General features: G+C 41.7%; 1 protein-coding gene across 7 annotated transcripts in view; it reads right to left on the reverse strand.

Annotated features, from left to right (window-relative positions):
- The window catches only part of PALM2AKAP2 (PALM2 and AKAP2 fusion), a 255,085-nt gene that overhangs the window by 24,991 nt on the left and 206,486 nt on the right, over positions 1-23,608 (reverse strand). Inside the window, exon 1 of one of the 7 annotated variants that reach the window (XM_030511670.1) lies at positions 9,085-9,211. The exons of the other annotated variants lie outside the window; for them this stretch is intronic. The gene's annotated coding sequence lies outside the window, so the exon portion shown is untranslated. Of the gene's footprint in view, positions 1-9,084; positions 9,212-23,608 lie in introns of those variants that run through there. 7 annotated transcript variants of the gene reach the window in all.

Below are 23,608 nucleotides of genomic sequence, written 5' to 3' on the forward strand. Positions count from 1 at the left end.
AGCCAATCTGAACTTAAGGGCACGCCGGTCCTGTGCTTCCAGTATCTCCATGCCATGGAACTGCGAATATGCTCGATTGTTCCAGAGACCCTATTCACTACAGCATGTCTACTTCCATCACTGCTTTAATGTATCGACTGTTCCAGATCATACCTCATTTGGGTATTCAAGTTACGGAACAGAACCACAGGTGCAGTACTGTACCACTTTCTTAACGAGGAAGAGCCCACCCTCTCATACCTGCAATCCATAGCTCACAATTAAGGCACATATATGTAACTGTCTAATCAGGGCACACATTTATGACATTATGTAATTCTGAAAATGCATGCGTCTAAGCAATTAGTGTGACACATGTAAATGTGTACTAAGCCAGACAATTACTCTGTAAAACCTACAAGGAAAGATTGCTACTTATGGGAGGGAGCCTTTTTTTGCTCGCTTGCTAGATTAGAAGCTACCAAGAAGGGCTCCCAGCATGGCAGAGATGCCAGGGAGGGACACCAGAGAAGGGGAAAAAAAAAAAGTATTGAAAAAGCAAAAAAGTATTGAAAAAGCCACCCAGTTTTTCCCTCAACATGTTCTGGCAGAGTCTGGGGACAATTTCATGAGGTCATGGCAATAAGAGTATGCTCCAGACATTTCAGTGAGGAGCAGAAGTCAATCTACTAACGAGTTACCTGAAGATAACTGAGATCATAAGGATGGAAGCAGCTGACAAAACTAAGCTTTTCTTAACAGGGCCAGTTCAGGTTAACTGACACAACGGGTGGGTGGAGGCTTGGAGTAGGAGGGCGGTGGGACACACACAGACCCTCTGCCTCAGCTGTCTGGCAGAAGGAGGTGAGCTTGCCAGGGGGCTCTTTTTGCTCCTCAGTGACAAGTATGTACCAGCGGCTTTGTATTTGCTGCCTACAGGGAGGCAGCTTTTCAAAGCTTGCACCATTACAAAGGCCTGTACAGGGGGAAACGACTGCATTCAATACTAACTATAGTCAGCAATACAGTGTTCAGCGATTCCCATACACTGCTCATCTATACCCAGATTTTCCAGAAGTTGCTGTTACATTTACACAGCCTCTGAATGTGCATTCATTTTTGTTTAAGTCAAGATACAACTGGGTAATTAGTGTCATTTCTACAATGCTGCTGCACTTTAGTAAACTGCAGTTATTAGCAGCTTAGAGAATTATTAGCATATTTCCTCCTTGGCTGAATTCTTCATCTACAAAAGTGTAAGTGTTTGGGCAATCAGCTCTTTTAGGAGGAGAAAAATGTGGGTGTGCTACTAGCAAAACCCAGCAAATGTACTGCCAGTGCCGTCCTTTGTTCGATGCAACGCAAAATGCAAAATGACAACAAGTGGGAGGCAATCCTTCTGAGCCACACTGACATTCTTCTGAAGCAACAGTGGTTGGGAGGGGAGAGGAAAAGATTAGACAGCTAAAAACATTTAACGGCTTAAAAAATCTAAAACACAATTTCCATTTCATCAGGCTTCCACCTTCCTTTGAAGATGTCCTGTACTGCACCTGGTTCTCCTCTCACTGCCTCATCACTGGGCCAGCGGTTTGCTCAACTCTTTCCCCTCTGCTCTTGGATCTAACTCTTGGGCCTGCCATTCCTCTAGCAGGTTTAGTACAATAACATAGCTAAAATCAAATTTGCATACAGTTGACTGGCTAATCCACACCTCCCTGCTCATGTCAATCATCTTCTCCCTTTTCACCTACTGTCTTGGCATGCCTCTGATGTTTCTTTGCAATGGAGGAGGAACCAAATGATGGATTCACTAGGGGGCTGAGCTTGGCAAACCTTCAAGAGAGCACCTGCTTTCATTCAGCTCACCCTTCTGAAGAACACAGTCACCATCTGTGTTACAGATGGAGCCACATCAAGCACTGCAAAGATACAGAAGTTATCGGCACCTCTGCGCTTCCAGATGGCCACCCTGTACAGCAACAAAACCCCTACCCAACACAGGTATAGCTACACTCTTGCTAGCAACAGCAAGCATTTCTTTAGCAAAGTCATTTGCTGTAGAAGAACGGTATGAGATGGCAGTACTGTAGTTCTTAATGAGCAAGAAAAGCAAAAGCAGAATCGTACAAGGTGCTAGGATGCATCCCTCACAGTTCATGTTCGCTACCACACAACTGGTGCTCAGAAAGATGCCACCATGCCACCTCATCCCAGATGGGAATAACAGCCCAAACCACTGTGATGGCTCCTGTTTCATGCTGGCCGATGCACCCGCTTGCTCTCTGCCACAGCAGACTCTGATAGGGCGGCTGCCGCCCTGTACAACTCCAAAAATGTGGTGATACCCCTTGTTTCTGGAGGTACAAGAATGCTCCAGGTGGGAACCTCTGCAGAAAGCAATTTGAAGAAACAGGCCAAACACTTTCTTTTGGAAACTTCCTGTTCAGGTGAGCTGAGAGAAAGCAGAAGCAGAGAAAAACACTTCAAAAAGATCCTGGAAACGGGAAAGAAAAGGATGCAGCTGCTGATGCAGGGTTCAAGGAAAGGAAGAGGATTTCTACTCACATTACCTACAGGAACCATGTTTTTTCATTAAAAAAAAAAACCAAACAACAAAAAACCCACCGAAAAACTCAAATCCCAAGTGTTGTCTTCTTGCTCCTGTGTGAAAAGGTCCCATTTTTCCTGATAATATTTTCATACTGACTCCTAAGGTATTAAAAAGTTTACTTAAATTTAATAATTTTCACTTAAGAAACTGGATAAAATTCAGGTTTCAGAAAAAAGGTAAAAGACCTCCAAATCCTGTTACCAAATTTCACTGAATTTAAGACATGTCAGGCACATGCTGGCTCTACCTTCAATAGTTCCATCCATAATTGTACTTGCACACAAAAAGCAAAACCTGGCCTGTTCCTCTCACGGTGCACTACATGGTGTCTTCAAAACACAGAACACAGATGAAAACTATTTCCAAAGATTAAATTGTATTAGCATTGAGTGCCACAGTGACATTCTCCGTAAGTAGCTCTCTATGCTCTTTGGCGACTTGTCTGAGATAGCCAGACAGTACAATAGGCAAATTTTCTTGAAGAAAACCTGGTTTATCTCCTTTTAAGCACTTCAGAAATCACAAAAGTACAGTCTAAAAATCAGTGCAACTTCATAATACCTCTCCCTAAGAAGCAGTGGGGGGTTCTTTCGGAATACAATAATAAGGGATGTGGGGACAGAGCGCTCAAACAAATGGCTACTTGGAGAGCTTGCTGGGTGTCATTTTCTGAGTGTTTTTCTGTGTGTCCTTTTTTGTCTGTTTTAGAGAGGGAGTTGTGATTGCATTTGCTCAGAAAGCACGTGGAATGCTTTGCAGTATTATTTGTCATTCCAGCTGAGCCACAGGCTTCAGCTTCCCCATGTGATACACTATAAAGCTTTTTTATAAAATCTAAGTCCAATCTTCTTTTGCTGCTGTAATAAATTAAGAATGGAGAAAAATGGCTCAAAAATTATGAATACTTTAATGATAAACATATACTGTATGGTAGGATATTTTAATGACTAGCACTTAATTTTTCCAAACATGTTTGTGGTATTTTCTGTGCCATCAGTGACAAACAGCTGAAGTTTTTCCTGGGTAAGCCAGGATCTAACTTTGGAATAACCCTTACTACTTCCCATGAACTCCAAGGTGTATAAATTGGAAGCAGTTTTTCTCCAGGTAGGAAGCCATCTGATCCTTTATACCAGTTACTTTCTCTTAACTCCTTAAAAATACAGATCTAGTCTCTCTGTGAAGAATTTGCAAACCTAATGACTGGATTTCAAACACTGTTACAGCAGAAGGAAAAACAAAACAACCCTGGCCCCCCAAAAAAAACCCCAAGAACAAACCAGCAACCAAAAAGGCTAGTGACTTTTTATGAAATATTTTCATTCCTGCAAAAAACTGTATAATACCATACAGGTGCATGAAGCACCTGTATGGACAAAGAGATTTATATGGAAATGTGTATTTAGGGACAAAAAGCTGCTAACTTCTGAATAAAAAGAAATATCACTTCTGATGAAGAAAAAACATCACAGAGATTATTATAGTGCATTATGATGGTTACATAGCTGGCACTAGGGAAAGCAGCACATAACTGAGTGGGGTAGACTCAGATACTAGTGTATGGGGCTGGTTAGCTTTGCTGTGAAAAGCTCCATTTAGCTCTACAGTAATCAAGATTCTGAAATTCTGAAATTACAGGAAGCTCTGATTAAACTTTCATTCAGAAGCTGCAGCACCGTTTGGTACTGTCATACCCTACCCCCCTCTCCAATTTTCTATCAGCATCCACATAAGAGAATGCCCTGAAGAGTTCCAGAATGCTCTTAGTACCCAAAAGATAAGTAAATTGGTGCTAATATGATTTCAGGTACAAGAACCTGCATTCAAAAGACGATTCTCTTGTGCTCTGTGCTGTTCGTAATGTAGGTCAGCCTGAAAGTGCAGCTGAATTAGAGCAGTAAATGCATGCATATGAAAGCATTTCATCCAGTAAAATGTGTTTCTCTCATCATTCTCATCAGTTCAAATCCCACTCCTAATGCTCTTACAAATTGGTCACTTACAAATTGATTTCTATCTATCTCAAAAGAAAAACAGGTAGTTAAGTATTATTTCTTCTTTACTCAGTTCCCTAGGACAGAATGACCACGATAATAGGCCCTGTGTGAGAGCATGGGACATAAACCAGTGCTGCAGAGACACAGCACTGTATTCCAGGTCAATACAAATGTGTTAGAGTATTAATCAACTGCAACACCACAGATGGTTAGTACTTTTTAACTTTGTTATGCGTTTTTCCTAAGTCTTACTTTTCTGTGGCTTGTCTCTAAAATCTGTCTTTGCTGAAACAAGAGTGAATGCTTCCAACAGCTGGGATATTTGATTTACAGAGCGTGTGGTGCTAAGTCACTTAAAATGGTAAATATGATCTCCTGAAGCAGTATCCAATGCTACCTAGGAAAGCGCAAGAGTTTGCTGGAGGAAATGAAGACCACCACATTGAACTAATATACAAGGAATATTATACAATTAGAAAATCATCCACTACTGGGCAGGGAATGCAAGGAATGATACAATCCTTTAGGAACAGAAGAAGAATTTCTTCTTCACAGCTAAGGTCACAGATAACGCCCTTGCATTTGCAGAATTGTTGCATTTGCAGAATCCCACCACAGTCACTGCTGGTGGGTTGGAGCTCAGATCTCACGGCTCTGATGCTAGATGCTAGTAGCACTCTCTCATGTTCAGCCTCTGGTTTGATGTTAAGTGAAAGCAGAGAAATCCCAACTGAATAAGGACAGAAAGATGTTCAGCTTAACAGAGTGCCTTATATAGATACCGAGCTGAGCAGAACTTGGCTTCTGAATGTATCCACAAAAAAAAAAAAAAAAAAAAAAAATCACAGCTTCACAAAATGCTGCACTGAAATCTGCACATCACACGTTGAGGATGGAACAATTGCTCTGATAAAGCATGATCTAATCCCAGCGGGGAGGGGAAAGGACGCTAAACTAAGCCTTGCTTTTAATACTCTAACCCATCTAGATAATGTCAGCACAAGGAAAGGGTGACCTTTACGGTCACTTGCATGAAAAAAACAAAGAAAGAGACAAGGGGATTTCCAAAATTCCTTAGTCTTTTCATCGGGGTCAGGGGGTTCCTGTTCCATCTAAAGAATGGAGGAGCTACAACCCTCCTCTTCAATGTAAGACCCAGAGAAAAATGCTGGCATATTAATCATCTTGAGAAAGGGACCTCCTGAGGAAGGAATCTGGGTTAGGCAGGGGCAGGAGGAAAGCAGTAAACGGAGACAAAAGGCCACACAGTTCACCACTTCTCCAAGCAGATCTTATGGCTGCTAGGAAAACTATTCTAATACATCAGAGGAACAGAGATAAACCTGCCCTGAGTGCACAAGTAGGCTTTCTGAGATGTATTAAAGTCTTCTGATGATACAGATTCTGGTGGACACAGTTCTGTAAATCTTTCATAAATGCATTTTCTGAACAAAGATACATTATCTCTATGCTGGAGCTTTCTCACCACTTACTTTCAAGGGCAATATAGTAGGAACTGAATGTTTTAACTGAAGCAAACAGCTACAAACCTTTGCAAAGAACACCTAAGATTATTTTTCACTTTCTTTCATATCTCTGCTTCAGAAACGCCAACTGCTGCAGATCTTACACTTTTAAATATTTCCTAAAGCCTAATTAATACTTGCTGCACTTCTAAAGGGCATTGGGTGTTCAAGATCTACTGGAATTTGACAGCTAGGAGTAATGCTGCAGGGAAGGCTAAAGGAACAGATTATGCTCAGAAATACGAAAAAAAGTCTAAACACCTATTTCTCTTTGAGAGCTGAAGAAGGTTAGGAATTATTATTGATGCTTTGCCTCTATCAGTAGAACTTGTTATAGGTGCTCTCACCCATTAGATTAAGACCTGTCACGGCAAAATCTCCTTTAACAAAGGTGTGCCTAGGTAGCTGCATGATGCAGCATGTCTCACCTGCTAGTAGCCTGCTCTTCCTGGAGCACAAAGAGCAGGACAATGCTTATTTCACTGCAGACAGTGAGGTTTGGGAGGGTTAGAGCTCCAGGGCTGAAATAACCAGTTGGCTTGAGCACTCTATGGATTGCCTTCTTTCCAGTTTCTCAAGGAAATGGGGTTATTTTAAAGCTAGAGACCCCTAGAACTTCCTATAAAGAGAGTGTACACAATGGCTTAAAAAGGACCTAATTTACATTTAGCTTTAGCCATAAAGTATTTTCGGCTGTTACCTCCAGATTCAGGCAAAAGCAGATCGCTAGAACACCGACAAAGGAAAACTGACAGGACATTAAGAAAGAGGAAATCTAGCCTGGTCCTAGCTCAAAAATCTCCTGAATTACATAAGTGAGGAGGGGGAAAATATGATGGTGATCAAAGGATATAACTGAAGTCTCTGCCAATAGCTGTGCTGTGTGCACAAGTGGGGAGAGAAACCACTTCCAAACAACAGCTTGGCACACCACCTGCCCTGAGTCACACTCCAATGTGTCACCATGCTCAGAGCCCATCAGGAAACCACCACACAAAAATGCTTCCACTCCAGTCCCCTTTCCCAGAAACACACCACAGTGAAAACAGCATTAGGGCTACAAGATAGAGATTTTACACAAGCGCGAAAACGTTGTAACCATATTGGATGGCAATTCACAGGGCTTTTCCTCTAAGGGCATGCATGTAATTTAACCTTCTGGATGGTGTATGTAGAAAAGTACCCATTCAAAGACACATACCCACAAAATGAAAACCACTATCATTAAACTTTCCCATACCTTTTCAACAAATGGACAGCGAATAAGTGATATTTAACAGAAAAAGAAGTCAGGACTACAGGGTCTACAGAACAGTTTTGCTAGTAAGAGGCCAAATGTGTACAGCCTCTAAAAAGGAGGATGTTGCTAAATTCTCTACATGTCATTGCTGTCCCCAGGCTATAAATATGACCTACCATGTGACTTAGGCATTGTGAGCAATTAGCAACTTCATCTAAGCTTTGCTCGTAACACAAACTAAACACTATAGTCATTTCACTATCTCCTGCAGGAGAATACTTCATTGAAAGTGAGACATGGATAGGATTTTTTTCCTAATTCCTTATTTGGAAAAAAGGCAGCTGAGAAATCCTGGGGAATAAGACATTTCCTTTCAGCACCTACTACTTTCCGTCCTTCTGCCCCTGTTCTCCTCCCCTCTTCCAACCAAAGACTCATTATTCCTTCTTTTCCTGCTGAAAAGCCACTGATTAAATGACCTACAGCACATCTGGACTACATTAGGATATTATTTGATTAAGGCATTCATCACTTGCTCTTTCAGCAAGTGGAGAATTAAGATAATGGTGGGGGGAAATGGTGCTAACTGGCTATTCCAGCTCAAACTGCTCTGCTTGAAAAGTCCGACTGCTCCAGTCCCTCAGTTGTGGGTTCTTCCCCCCCCCCCCCAATTTACAGAAAAATGAAATAAATATTGGTTAATTCATTTAATGTTGGTGAGATCATTAACACCAAGTAATCTGCTACATTAAGGGATGCTGCCATCTGTATTTCTCAGACAATTTGCTATCTGATATGAAATGCTTACTTGGAGGTATTTTAAACAGCCGTAAAAAGGAGGTATTTTAAACTGGAAGCAGCACCTCACATTTCTGTACAAACAGAAGTTTGGCACATTCCGGCTGAGTCGCTTTGGAGGAGAGGGGGAGCAGACAGAAATGCCTTAACCAGATCTGCTCAGAAGGGTATTGTTTACTAGCCCATCACACAAGCAGTAACTCATTTTTCAGTATTTGAATGACTGCATGAGACTTCAGCTGTGGAGTCTGTGTACATAAAAACCAAAGCACAGGCTAGAAGGAAAGATCATGTTGTCTTGGCTTTCAGATACTTTACCCTAAAATATCCTTCCTCATTTCTTGGGAGCTCAAGAGTGTGCTATCCTGGTGTATGCACTGAGGTTATCAACTAATTATCACAGTGTGCATCAAATGCTATAGAAACCAGGAATGCTGTGGCTGCTAAATGTGTCTGTTCTCAGTACTATGCTTAATTTCCTTCAGTGCTAAACAACTAAGAGATGAGCAGACACACCTAAAGCCCCTTTATCAACTGAAATTTGCTTTGTAGTGTCAAGAAGGATAAGACGCTCAACTAGTGGGAAGCATACCCCTCCAGAACAAGTAAAGAATTCAGCCAAAACACTCTGCAAGTGCTGCCTAAAGAATACAGCAAATGAACATGTGAGTGGTTTTCTTAGTTATCACATGCACAGGATATACAAAATAACCTTTTCTCCCTAGAACCAATATTCTCCTGTATTACACCTGAGTAGAAAGTTGTGAATTTCAGAAAGCTCTGATGACTGTTTACAATGAATAGACCAGCCACAGAGCCTTGAATTCCACAGCCATTACAGGGAAAAATGGTATTTCAAGTACTACTCCCGCTATTGAATGATAAAGGCTCAACGAAGATACAAGTCACAGGTCAGAAATCTTAGCTTACCCGTTCTCTCTCTGTTCCTGTAAACTCTGAAGCAAAGCCAAAAAATGTCGTTTTCCAGAACAGCCTTCACTTTTTTTGGCTCGTTAAGTCAAATTCCTTCCCCAGCTTGTTACAGGACTGTGATGTCACAGGCTGAGGGAGGGTTGGTTTAAAAAAGAGGCAGCCTACAGGCTCAGCCCATTCACACAAAGAGGCTGTTTAAAAAGGAAAATGCCAGTGCACACTACTCAAGAAGAGCATGACATCACTTAACCTGTAACTGAGCCACTTCCTTAGAGATTGCTTCAAAATCATCATGTTGGAAATAGCTCCAAAGATCTGTTTTCAGATAGCATAAGCAGGGTTTATGGTTGTAGGGTTTTGGGGGGGGTGAGGTTGGCGTGGGGGACAGTTGCAAGGCACAATGCAAGAACACAGCATGTGGCTGGCTTTGTAGGAAAAAGGAGCAATTACATGAAAGGCTGTTGTGAAAGACACACGTTCCAAGCAGTAATAAGCAGTAATTTTTACCTACTGGGAAATAAAAAGAGGATTGATTATATTCTTTCCGTAGGAGAGGCTTACAGGTTAACTGATGTGCTTAGGGCACCTTTGGCTTCACAAGACTCAGGTCAGGGCAGTGATGTCCAGCCTGCAGCAAATGTGTCAGCCACATGGAAAAGAACTGAAGACAGGGAATGTAAAAAAATATAAAGCAAAATTAGAAGAGAGGGTGACTGGGAAAAAAAGCACAATGTTTTCTACAACACAGTCCTTGTTCATTACTGCTGCCTGTGGGCTACTGACATTTGAGTACCCCTGGATTAGGTTTCCTAGTGGCTCAATAGTTAAAGCTAAAATCATGAGCTATGCTGATCAGGCATCCCCTGCAAAGGCAGTCTGGACTTTGGGTTAAAATGGCTTGAATTCACCTTACATATGTTGCTATGGATGACATAGCTTAAGAGCTGGAATAGCGTATTTTACTTGCCTGAAGAATTACGTAGAATATTCATTTGCCTTCTCACTACTTCTGAGGCATCAGCAAAGGGAAGGCACAGCCATCCTCTACTAGCAATGATGAAAAAGAACAGCAGTGGTATTTTTGACATGACAACCCTTGAAGGCACTGGTGCTTGACCACCTGCCTGAGCCGTGTTAGATAAGGCTAGTCAAGCCTCTACCGTTTTAAAATGGGTAGGTAAGAATCTCCTTGTCAGCTGTAGAATGATTCTATGAAAACAGAATGGAAATAAGGTTCTCATCATAGGAAAAAAAAGAAAAGACACTTAACATGCTTGTCCTAAAATAAAACTAAGAGTGGCTTTGGTGAGACTGAAGTGACAGGAAATACTGTGTGCTTTCATATACCACCTCTCATACTGTCTGGATATTATAATACACAGTTATAACTTTTCCCATATTAGCCTTTTTTTTTGTTTTTTTTACACTTGCATCATCCAAGAATTCTATGCTATAATGAGGGATAAATGTCTCATATAGAAATAAAATTCTGTATTAAACTGCATGGATTTAAAATGCAATTTCTACATCTCCTTATTGACTAAATATGAAATTCAAGTAACTCTGCTTCACCTGTGGTCACTGAACGAGCAGGACGTCACCAGATATTTATCTTATGTACTCTCTCTGCCACCTTCTAAAGACCTACATGCCCTGGAGGTCACTGAAGGCCTAATCTACACGGTTTTTGAACACTTCCAGGGTGTGATTATGAAAGCCAGAGTGACACTGATCTTACAATCTGAGAAAAAAGGACCATTCCAAAGTGATTTACAGGTTTCAGGTCTCTAATCTTTCAAATATGCAACACAAACGCATATTAAAGCCAAGGATGCTGGATTTTTCCATTAGATCTTTTTATGTGAAAAGCTGATGTGAGACAAGCAACCTGATCCACAGGTCTGCAGCCAAATTTGTCTCTCAAAATAGCAGGTCATACGTGGTTTTATGCTGAATGGCCACAAGACTGCTCTGTCCCAGCCAGGAGGCCACCTGTAGAGGCAGATGAGATGTGTAAGCAAGAGCTCAAGCAGTTGAAGAAAAAGATATAGGTGATACTACGTTCTCTGCAAGAGCCTTGTGACTTTGGAAGGCTTCTTTAACTCAAAACAGCCCTCCTTCTGTGAACCTTCAAGACACATGATGAAGCACTGGATCTGGGGGCACAGTCTATGATATGACCATTTCTGGGAGAAGCCATCTCAGACTTTAGCGGCTGGTTTCCACTTGTGGTTATGGTTAAAGAAAGCAAGGGCCACAAATTCTTTAAAAATGTGGCAGAAACAGAGATTTGCAGTGTTATACCTCCTGATCAAGCAGTCGCAATAGTACAGTGGTCATGTAAACTCAAGCCCTTTCAGCTGCTGCAGGACACAGATGCTTCCCCATCAGCCCAAAGACTGGAGATAACTGCACCACTTGAGCTACGGGGTTATCATTACAACCTGTTGCAAAAACCTAATTCTATTCTTGAAACATGTGCTTGGAGAAAAAAGAGGTGCTCCTCTTTATGGAAAGTGTATGCAACCTCAAGGTAAACCAAACAAATCCTCTTATGCATCCCTTTCCAGTTCGGGGAATAAACACCCTGCCTGCCTGCCTACATATACAGATAGATAAGATAGATAGACAGGTACATTTGCCTTGATATGTATATATATATTTGTCTTGACTTTATCTGTCAGACTAGCACCCTTAGATGACTACTAAATTCATGATGTGCGATAGCAGAACAAAAAACATATACCAGAAGTACTCCCTTACCTTCTTCTGTGCCAACAGTCTTTTCATGGCACATATCTCATTAGGGAAAATGTTATCTCTCTCCCCTGTATCACAGCAAAGTTGCCTACACACAAAGGAAGGTCTTACGGGACCACAGTCACCATTTCAGCTCGTTATCTTCAAACTATATTACCTCCACAGATGTTTGTTTGGGACTGTAAAATGAAAAGGGTCCCACAAGGCTGGCTGCTGGAAGCAAAACTGGTGCTTAAGCATGCAACTGCTAAAGTTTAATAAACATTTAAGGATCTCCTTCACATTTTTAATACCTTCTCTACAAATCTACCTTATCGAGCCAGCAGAGAAAAAAAAAAAATAAATAGATAAATAAGGATGTCATGTACAAGGGACTGGAGTAAAATGACAAAGATACAGAAGATATCGAAAGGCTTTTAACGCCAGCCCTGTCACTGTCTGGTTCAGTGGTGTTTGGATTTTCAGTGAATTGCTCCATTCTTCAGCCTTATCTCCAGGTTAAACATTTCTGCCTTCTCTGTGTGGTCCCACATGGTGTGAGGAGATGCAGGGAGCAGAGGTGAGGAGAGGGGAGTTTTCTGTGCAGGTGGCCATCTATCTGTGATGATGGTCAGGTCACACCCACTCACAAGCCAATTTTCAATTTTCAGCAGAGAGGCCTCATAGAAGCCAGAGAAGCCAATCTGACAGAATTCTTTCTTGCAATAAATACTTAAAAAAAACCCCCAACCAACAGTTTTCTTGGATATTTCCTCATATTTAAGTGGCTATTTGATAGCCAGCAATTACAAAGAATTTAATCTGGTTAGCAATCTTAACTGTCCTTCCTCCTCCTTTTGCAGAAACCACACGCTTTAAATCCAAAGGCCACTTCTATTTATTTTATGAGAACAAATTGGCTCTGTCAGTTTAATTTCCCCTGGTGCTGTAATCAGGCCTGCTGTGCTTATAAAGGCAACCAGGATGAGACATAAATAAAACCAATTTCTGAGAACAGGCTACATGAACAGGTCGCCCACACCTCAAACCTCTCTTTTCCAAAGCGGACCCCCCCCGACACCTGCCTTTCAGACAAAGTCTGGTCTGCTACCATAGCAGCAGGAGAATAACTGCTCAGCATGAATTACTCAAGAATGGCCACCAAAATATATTCCAAGAGGCGACTGTCACATTAAACCTTAATGGAGGAGCAGAGGGCTCTTACATTTCACTAGTGCTTTGCATTTTCTGGGAAATACGCAGTGGGAAGCTGCTGTGCTGCTGCCCACTTTCACAGGACAAGGGACCAGTGCTAGGCTCTGTTACTGCTTGTTGTTGGGACTGTGTCTTCTCATGATGGAGAAAGGCTAAAACTTCTCCATAAAGAAAATGCCTCTGTGTGATCTTGTACTCACATGAATGTCTACTCATGCTGCAGATGGACTGGGTAATGTTAGTAGGACTCACACCTCAGAAACCTTTAATCCTGGTGAAAACCAAGAGTTTGTGTCAGCCCAACGCAAAGAATACTTCTCTTGATGCTACTTTGATTGAAATTAGTTTCCAAGGCAAAAAATGGTCATCTTTATTTCCCTTGCTGAACAGGTTAAACTTCTTAACAGATGTGTTCACACCTGACTGCTATGAAAACTGGACCTTGGGGGCATTCTCTCAGAAAGAATGCAGCATGTGGCATGGTTACTACTCGCAGCACAGCAAACATTAAAATACCTTGTCAAAATTACAAGGGCTGGAGCCATAAATGCCAATTGGCTGAGACCGCAACATTTCATGAAAAGATGATAGCTGGAAAAGCAAGTCAGAAAAGTCATACAGAATCCCACTTACTTGTTTTCCTCTAATACTTACAGTTAATATTTGGCTGTTTATCTCCTTATGTACTCTAGCAAGCAAACAAGGAATCGGAAATGACAAATTACTTAGCTTTGTTGTAAGCCATATATAGGGGGAAAGACTTCCTCTGCCCTCTTGTATTTTCTCAGCTTTCTCATTACCTCCCAAAAGCACTGGCTTATCTACAAGCTTTTGTTGTGGGTGCAAAGGTGGGTGAAAACTGCATGCCACACAACCTGTGCCAGCAGATGCCACCACTGCCACCCAGTGCAACTCCTGTGGCTATGTACTACAGTCACTTCACAGTAAACTTTTCACTTCCGCTCTTCTGAGTTTAAAAGATTAAAGCTCATTTCAGCATCCCTCACAGGATAGGTATGCAAGCAGATGAGCTCCTTAGTGTTAAAGGTGAGGTAACTCAAGCCAGTCTGACCCGCACTTGCAGAGGAGGAAGCCATTCTGTCCTGCTGCAAGCCATCTTCAGCTGCTTCGTGCTCCCATGTATTAGGTGTGCATGGACACCAAAGGGGTACCTCAGCAGTCCCCTCTCAGCTGTCTGACGGGAACAGTCCTGTGCAGACTCTTGACTCTCTGTAAATGCAAGGTGAGTTCAAGAAGCTTCCTCTAGACCAATTTTAAATATCATTAGCATTTGAGATGACCTGTCAGCACAGGAGAGACATGGACCTGTTGGAGAGGGTCCAGAGAAGGGCCACAGAAATGATCAGAAGGATGGAGCACCTCTCCTATGAGGAAAGGCTGAGAGAGTTGGGCTTGTTCAGCCTGGAGAAGAGAAGACTCTGGGGAGATGTTATTGTGGCCTCTCAGTACATAAAAGGGGCCTATAAGAAAGATGGGAACAGAGTTTTCAGCAGGGCCTGTTGCAACAGGACAAGGGGTGACAGTTTTAAACTAAAAGAGGGGAGATTCAGGCTGGACATGAGCAAAAAACTCTTTACAATGAGGGTAGTAAAATACTGGCACACGTTGCTCAGAAAGGTGGTGGATGCGCCATCCCTGGGGACATTCAAGACCAGGCTGGATGTTTTTCTGGGGAGCCAGGTCTAGTTGAAGATGTCCCTGCTCATTGCAGGGGGGTTGGACTAGATGACCTTTGAAGGTCCTTTCCAACCCAAACTATTCTATGATTCTATGATCCTACATGCTGAGGGCGTTTTTCAGGCAAACACAAAAGACAAGGTGAAAAGTCCACTCCGCAACCACCCAAGTGGTTAAAAACACGCCATTTATTGTGGTAGCAAGGAACCTTGCACAACGTTTGTTTTGATTTGTTTAGATAAGGTGGCTGGAAATGAAGATCCCTGGGAATTTTGAAATCACTAACAGAAAAATGTTTGTTTTAAAACAGAACAAAATGTTTAGGTAACTCCCAGTCTTGCAAGTCAAGAGTTATGCCTGTTAATTTCCATTCACTCAGCCTGCATCTCAGCGTCTTAACTCTGGTGCCATCTTTGAGTTACATATCCAACACAGGCAAAACAGAGAGTTCAGGGTTATGGGGATCAGGATTTCTTCAATGGAGTCAAACCCTTCCCCATGTTTATAGAAAACCAACTGAATTTTGAGGGAGGTAGGAGTCTGAAGTCAGAGTGAAAAGCTTTCAGGCTATTTGCATTTTAGCTGGAGTTTCATAAGAAAGCCTCCCATTACCTTCTGTTAAATATGTTAAATAAACCAGACTTACAGTAAGTTCCTCTAAGCATAACCTGAGAATGTATGGGGTTCTTGCAGACATAGGGTTGCCATAGATTTGAACAGGCATAGTACTTTAGCTAAACATATATAGAGAAAATTAGAAAGGAGAAATCCCAGAAGTCAGGAAACACAAGAGCACCTGTGGTTGCCACAACAGCACCCACTGCTACTTGCCATTTACCTAAAGGAGACCAGTAAGGAGCACAGGGCAACTTATCAACATAAACTGAATATGACTAGCCTATTACAAACCAAGAAGACCCACTACAAAATGTCAAACAGCCCCAAGCTTAGAAAAGAAGTGTGTATTTCAAGTTGCATTTAATGCTTCTTTTACTGTACTTACTCAGCTGTCATTTGTTCTATGCTTAATATCAATTGGCAAATGTCAAAACATACCCATTTTGTTCTATTATAACTGATTCATTTTATTAATAGAGTAGCTGTTTTTCTTAATAGGGTAGCTCTGTTTATTAAACAACAGTAGCAGCAATAGAATTACTTTATGGTAGGCAAAAAACTGTCCAGACTCCTTTTCCCTGACTTCCTCCCTCCCACCTCAAACCCTCCGTCCCCTGCTCCTCACTACTGCCCAGCACCAACAGAATTGGGTGTTCAGAGGCAAGATGACGCTGAATGGCCAACTGACATTAAGTCTCTTCTGTGACAGGCAGCAACTTCTGAGGCTAAACTTCACAAGAGACCAGGATTCCAAGAACTGTGTTTTCCTTGAAAAGCAGCTGTACATAGATTAGGATGTGCAGGCAGGCTATTCTTTGTCTAAAAAACCAGCTTCAGTTCATTGCACTAAAACCTTTCAGAAATCCATAATCTTCCCTTCCTATAACTCCAGAAAGGCATGGAAAAGCAAATACAAGTAAGAGTGTCTGCTGATCACAGCTTAAAACTTTTACATGCATCCAACGCCAATAGAAGATAATGCCATCCAGCAAGACTCCAGACATTCAGACAAAGATGAGCACAGTGCTGCTTATCAAATGGGCAAGGGCATACCAGGAAATGTTAAGGTATCTTTAATTACAAAAGAAACATGAACACACATTTCCTTCTTGCAGTGATTTTCTAGTATTTACAGGCAATTATTTAATTTTTCCAGTAGTGTCTTACTGATAAGCTTGTGTTGAGGCACTGTCTTATCTTCCTAGTCATTATAAATTTCTTTTAATGCTCCCTGCTATAGAATAAACTTCACTGAATTGATGGTAGTGTGCAGAAAGGTACAGATGTGATTGCAGTACAACATCCTACATGAATTCAGCATTAAAGCTCAGTTCATTATTCAATTAATTCATCAGTGCAATTAATGAATTTCTCTCCAAGCTGGTGAAAATGTGATAAAACCTAAATTCTGGGGCTACCAGATCCCCCCGAAATTCCTCTGCCTTCTGAGACACAAGATTCAAGCACACAGCTGAACAGGAAAAAACAGGAATGAGCTTGCCAACAGTAAATGCACTGAAATAAGCACCATGTTCCACTATAAGCATACTCGTCCTGATGCAATAATATTTTCTTATTTAAAAAAATGCTGGATTGGAAATATCTGAACTGCCTTTCACACTTTGGAGAGAGAGGTGAAGAGGAATGCTGAAGGAGCTTTTCCATATTGGGGCAGAAAAAAACACACAAGGAGAAAGAATTCCAAGCAGCACAACTTGTCCTAGGACAAGGCAGACACTCAAAGTTCACATAATCAGAAGAAAAGGCAAAGGACTCTGAAAGTCAACACATGTGCATAGTAGGTTTGCAGATACTTTATCTTGAAGTGTATATGAGGCTATGAAGCTCTCATGAGTTTTAAAGGAAAAATCAATTTAAATAGAAGATGTGCAATAGAAAAATCTTATCAGACAGAGGGCTACAGATATGGTCTGTTTGTGTGTTAATTGATTAATTCATAGAATACACAGGAGAGCCTATCTTTTATTGTGTAAGGGCATTTCAACATAGAATCATAGAATAGTAAGGGTTGGAAAGGATCTTAAAGATCATCTAGTTCCAACCCCCCTGCAATGGGCAGGAACATGATTTCTTGATGACAGGATCTTTATTTTTTTGAAACTATTCTCTTGCAAATTTATTTATTCTCATTTAAGGACTGATGGCAAAGAGCTCTCTGTAAACCTGTACTGTTGAGTGAAATCCAGATAGCTTATAGGGCTGTTGCTAATACCCTACTGGACTGTGTTGCCGTACTTGTCAGCTTCTTTTCACTAGAGATTCCACATAGACAGCATGAGGTAGGCCCTGGATACAGAAATTACTATATATACAAGTGCTGGTTAACATCTGCGATAACTGTTTATGTCTCTTTCCTTTTTCACTTTTCTTCTTTTCTTTTCTAATAAGATTGGTTTTCATTTGCACTACATCTTGTCTACATCTCTTTGACAAGATCAAAAGACATTGCAGTGGTTGTAAACATAGTTGAACACATTATGAAAACACAATGTTCATTTTGGAGCTCTTCCTGTACTGCTAATACTCATTATCTCTATTTGCAAGATCTAGCAAATGCAGTTGCAGCAGTCTACATGACTAGAAGCAACAGATGAGAAGAAATATGGTACCTCCCAAAGCCTACCCACCAACTGCTCCACCACATCTGTGTGGGGCATGAGCACTGGGAGCACTGCTGTAAGCTGTCATCTTCAAGCCATGTTTATTAATGAAGATGTTCATGACTGAGAGAAGACTTGCCAACTGTGTGCCAGACCCTGAGACAACAGTCTGTGACATGACTCACTCCCACCATTTCTGCCACTTAAAAGGAACTGTCTCTCCGGCAGCTGTGAGCATCACAGTGGCTTCATGGGGGAGGTCTGGCAGAGACCTTTTCTGCTCCATCACAACTAAGAGAGAAATGGCAGCTGCCGCCTCTTGAAGACAGGAGAACTGGCAATGATGATTACCCACATAAACTCACATGTCCAAAATGTCTCTTGAGTTTTTCCCCAGAATGTTTTCTCTTCTTTCTAATGGTCTTTGGTTTTCCTCAAGCTTTCTTTTCAGTGTCAGCTGTCCCTCCTCCTCCTCTGGCTTCCTCTCTCCACCATCTGCTCACATCTTGGTAAAAGAGGTCATGCTAAGTGCATCACGCCACATTCCTTCCATGTAGCATCTTGTAATAGTGAGACCCTGTGGTTTGAGCCTGTTCATTCTGCCTCTGTCCAAGCTGACTTCCACTGAAGTTTTGTGTATGGATCTCGCTCTGAACACAGCGCTGAAACACAGCTCATCAACCACCCAGCAGTCCTCCTACTTGGCATTTTCAAGTCTTCAACTACGATCTGGAGTAACTATCAGTCTCTGAACAAATGTCCTGTCTCACACTCCAGGCAAACATCAGCACGGAGGCATTTGTTTTTAATTCTCTCCTCCTATTACAACAATAGCAACAATAAAATCAACCCATAATGATTTCTTGGGCTCAATTCAGCTCTTCAGCAAATTAAAGCTCTAACAATGGCAAGGACACAGGGTTTTGGAAAGCAACTGCAAATGTACTAGCCTGCGCTCCCATCTGCAGCTGTCTTTAGGAGCAGTGAAAAGCTCTCTCCAGCAGCAACACACCATGGGCTCAGAGCGATCATACCTCCATAGAGAAGGTGCTCATCCCTTCCTCTTCCTGGTATTTTTATACAGACCAACAGAGAGTGAGCTGCCCCCAGTGAGATAACTCACTGTGGGGCCAGAGGATGACTTCATGCTGAGCTTCATCTCTCACATCTATGCATATGCCAATATATGCTATCTCATGGCAAATTCTATGTCTGGGAAAGGCTGCTCAGCTTGCAATGTCTTCCCAACCTGTACTCCTGTATGACTAATGTGACAGTCTGCACAGAGGCAGCTGAGAAACACGGGATGGCACTGCAATTTCATGTATTAAAGGATGTAATCTGGAAAGTGTAGGCAGAATAAGAAACCCATAAAGTCCATCTATACTTCTTTTATTGTTACAGGGATGATGGATAGACCACCACCCTGCGTATCTCTACTCTCACCATACAAAGACCCAAAACTACACTGTAGGCACCCAGGTGCTTCACAACATGACACGAAATTATTTCTATTTTATAAAATTATCTAAATTGTTATTTTTTAAAATGTCTTCCTTTCCTAGGAGATCACCCTCATAGTTTTACCCTCATTTTACCAAGAGTGTGGAGGTTCAGTAAAACAGCCAGCAAACTGGGACAACCTATAAATCAGGAATGCTTGAAAGAGTAACAAGCATAAGCAACATGTCAAATGTTTGACTCATGATAAGGAACCAAACTCATGAATTAGACACATGAGCATTAATGCCTTAGGTATGAGACTGCACCTGGAGTGCTATAAAGGCTCTGAGATGTCAGCACTCCACTTGGGAGCTGCTTGTGAACAGCTCTGTGCCATCACCTCCTCTCCCTCCAGTGCAGGAAGTCCTTTCCTGCAATAGGGTAAACGGGGCCAAAATATCACAACAGAATTGTAACACAGTTCAGGGGGAGAGGCAGAGCAGCTTCAGACTCAGGTAGGAAGGGCTGGATTACCATCCTGTGAATTACTTGTGGAGCATCACCAAGTGAAAGATAGCCATCTACGGGAGGAAACACATCACTCATAACTCCGTTCCTAATTACTCTAGCATAAAACCCAGACAAAATTTACCCATTTTGAAGCCTCCTCCCACCTTCTTGCACACAGACAACCATACGAAAGGCAAGGATGGCTGCCAGTAAAATGCAGGCTAGGGTTTGTGAGAAATTTCTCCTGACAGCCATCCTCTGTCCATCACAGGAAACTTAAAATGCCTATACTGGCATCAGTCCTTTTTAGGGTTTTACATTGATTCTTCTTGATTCCATAAATGAACAAATACCCATGGAAAAGGGCAACAGCATAACTGTTGAGAAATGCACGGAGTCTCTGGCACTGTCTGCCTTTCTAGGGTCTCAACTTTAGACCAAGTATGACTTTTATTTTTCATTGCCACTTTTCTGACTGACTGGTTAGTAAACATGGGTTTAGCTTTCAGGAAAGGGTCAATGCCAAGGCTTCTTTTTTCTTTTGCATAACAGTTACTATAAAAGTACTGGAACTGCAATCACTTTTAGGCTGAAAGCCTGAGGCTTAGAGTACAAACTGACTGGTGTTTACCTAGTTCTTGTCTGAACAGGATTCTGTGGTCATGGAGCAGATTTAGGACAAACCTTGGATGTTTACTTTCTCAGAAACAGCTGCAGGGCCAGGGGAGGGGGCTGGGGCAGTGGCAGCTGCCAGCTGAAGCAGCCACATGTGCCTGTGGCATCCCATTCAAAACTCCTTCCCCTTGCCCAAAATTCCTTTCCCTCGCCACAGGCTCCTAAACATGCTTAAGCACCTGCCTAATTTTATTGCCCCAGGTGGCTTCTCTGGTTTTGATGCAGGAGCTTAGGAACTCGGGATGCTGGGAAAAATCTCAAGCTGATTTTCATGCAATAAAAACAACGCAGCACATTTCCCTCCCCACCCCCCCAGGTGACATGTTAGTTTTGGTGGTTTCCCTTTCTGATTGACAGGCTAACAAGAACTTGATTATTTAAAAAGAACTTTTATGAAGAGGATAAAAATGTGTTTTATTTTTCTTTTTATGCACTTTGAAACTCACTCAATGACAGACAGCAGAACTGTGTGCACTCTAAGAGCTGAACACCATTTGTCCAAATTGACACATTCAAAATAAGGCAGGGACCTAAATTAGTTATCATAACTAGAAAAACAAATACAACAGTTAATCTCAGAACTCAATTTGCATTCTTTATGATGACTTACAGCTGGCAGTCCTCATCATGTGAGATCTGTGAGCTATAAATAAACTTAGCTTAAAAAAACCCAAACGTTTTTTACATGCAGGATGCAATGCATTACAGCTTTCTGGCAGAACAAAAAATAACACCAGACCAAAACATGTCTCATTTTTAAAGAAAAAACAAGCCAGTAAAGCAGACCACCAAAAAAAAGGAAATCTCTAATCTACAAGTGCAACTATCCAACCATGTCTCCAACTCCTCTCATTCAGTTTAGTAAGAGAAGAAACCAGGCCACCAGAAGTTTACAGACTAATGCAATTACAGGGTGGCTCAATAAGCACTGATTTGTCTGTTATCTATGACATGTAAGATAAAGCTATGCTAACAAACAGGTCTGTTTTTCCTTTTACAAAGCTGAATGGACACCAGTCAATCAGAATGATGTTTTTTCATGGGGGGAAGTAGCAGTCAGTTGCTGGCAAATACATGAATGACTGTTTCTTAGAGCTATTTTTAAGATCCATTAATTAACCGAATAATTGGATTTACCTATAAATAACAAATGCATTTTCATCAGATACTGTTTAACATTTCTTACATCACAAGTGAAAAAAAATCCTCTTAGTAGGTCTAGTATTAAAAGGCAAATAAAATTAAACCCATAATCATAGCACCACTTCAAAATCACCTTGAACTTTAAACAATTCTGTGAATACAAGGATACAAATGTATCATTAAGAAGTCACTCACTGAAAAAAAAAAGCCACTTGAAGAAAACCAAGTTGTTTTGCTGTTTGCAAGTGGGATGAATGTGGGAATCAGCCTCTCTTCTGGAATGGTGAGCAGCAGCCTGCACATGGACAACAGCAGAGAGCTGGACCAGCTCCAGATGTATTGAAAGCAGAGCTCATTGTTTTTTGGAACCACGAACACTACGGATCAGGCCCTTAAAACAAAAATGCTGGAACTCTGGTGCTTAAAGCTAAACTCCCAGATTCAGCTCCTGACACCTTAAAAAGTGGTTTCTGGGGCTGATACATCTAGATGTTACTGATGTGTATACATTCAGATTTAAATCCTGAATTTTGGGTGTTCAACTTTGCAAGTTTGGGATAAAGCCCCATCAAGGGGAAAAACAAAATGTACACCAGAAGGCCAAGGTGATCACTAACATAACCTCTAATGCCTGAGAATCTCAGATTATGAAAGGAAAATTGTACAATGCTACTTAGTTTTCTTCACAATCTCTATAGCAAAGTTACCCAGACTACTCCAAAAGTTTGCTGATGGCACAATTTAAAACACCCACACCACAGTCCAAGGGCCGACATTTCTCCAAACCCAGGACAATCATTATTCACCTTGTTGACTAGCAGGGAAAGCACCCCCATCTTGCAAAAGGATAATTCAACTTGACCTAGGTGGGAACTGGGTGGGACTTCTTGGTTGTTCTGTCAGGGCATAGAAAGAGTGTGGTGTTCTTCCACCCAGAAATGGTTTTCACAGAACCCTGATATTCTGCTCAGTAGGTACCATCTTGCTTGGCTACATCTTCCAATTTTTGACCCTGTATAGACATGCATAAGCTGGTAACTTCCAGACACACCTGGACAGAACATCACTGAGTAAGTTGGCTAAGCAGAATTTACCCAACAGTAATATATGCCTTCAATCAGGGAACTGTGAATATCTCAGCAAGTAAGTAACAACCTGGCTAATGTGCTTACTTATCAGTGCTTTAGCACTGACATCTCTTGTTACTAATTAGTGTGGTCTCAAATTGGTCAAGAAAAAGATGATAGTTTTGTGAGGTGATGTGGCAGCCAGTTATTACAGAATACTGCTGAAACCTGCAGTGTAGTTAACGGTATGTCTTGGTTCACCACTCACACCTGCATGTTGTATCCTGTACAAAACACTCTGGTTTGTACACAGGAACCTCATTACTGTGTTTGGCAGAAGTACCACTCTGGGCTAGTAACACTGGCTGGAGACGATGTGGCTGGCTGAGTTCACCTCTAAATCTGCCCGTTCTCAGCAAGGAATGCATGTGACTGCTAGCAGTCCTCACCTGACCCAAAGGATGAGGATGCAAGTCTCTGACATCAACATACATTTCAATTTTGCAGTGGAAGCAGTAATGTAAGTACAGCCCAAACTATGCAAAGTGAACTCTAAGAAACATACTTCACCTTGGCCATTTCATCAGGAAATCTGATTAATGCCCAGAAGTGCTAGGCACAGGCCAGATGTGGACCTCAGTGTACTAGACACTAACCTAGTTTTAACACAGCAATAATAACCTGGTCACGCCCCCAGCCAGAGCTAAGTAAATGTGGAGACATGAAGATAGGGTGATATATTGGATGACAACAAGGTGAAAGTAGTATGGAAGAAAAGTGGAGGCCATGCAC

This window comes from Strigops habroptila, chromosome Z (assembly GCF_004027225.2).
Source record: "Strigops habroptila isolate Jane chromosome Z, bStrHab1.2.pri, whole genome shotgun sequence".
Classification (NCBI taxonomy): Eukaryota; Metazoa; Chordata; class Aves; order Psittaciformes; family Psittacidae; genus Strigops; species Strigops habroptila.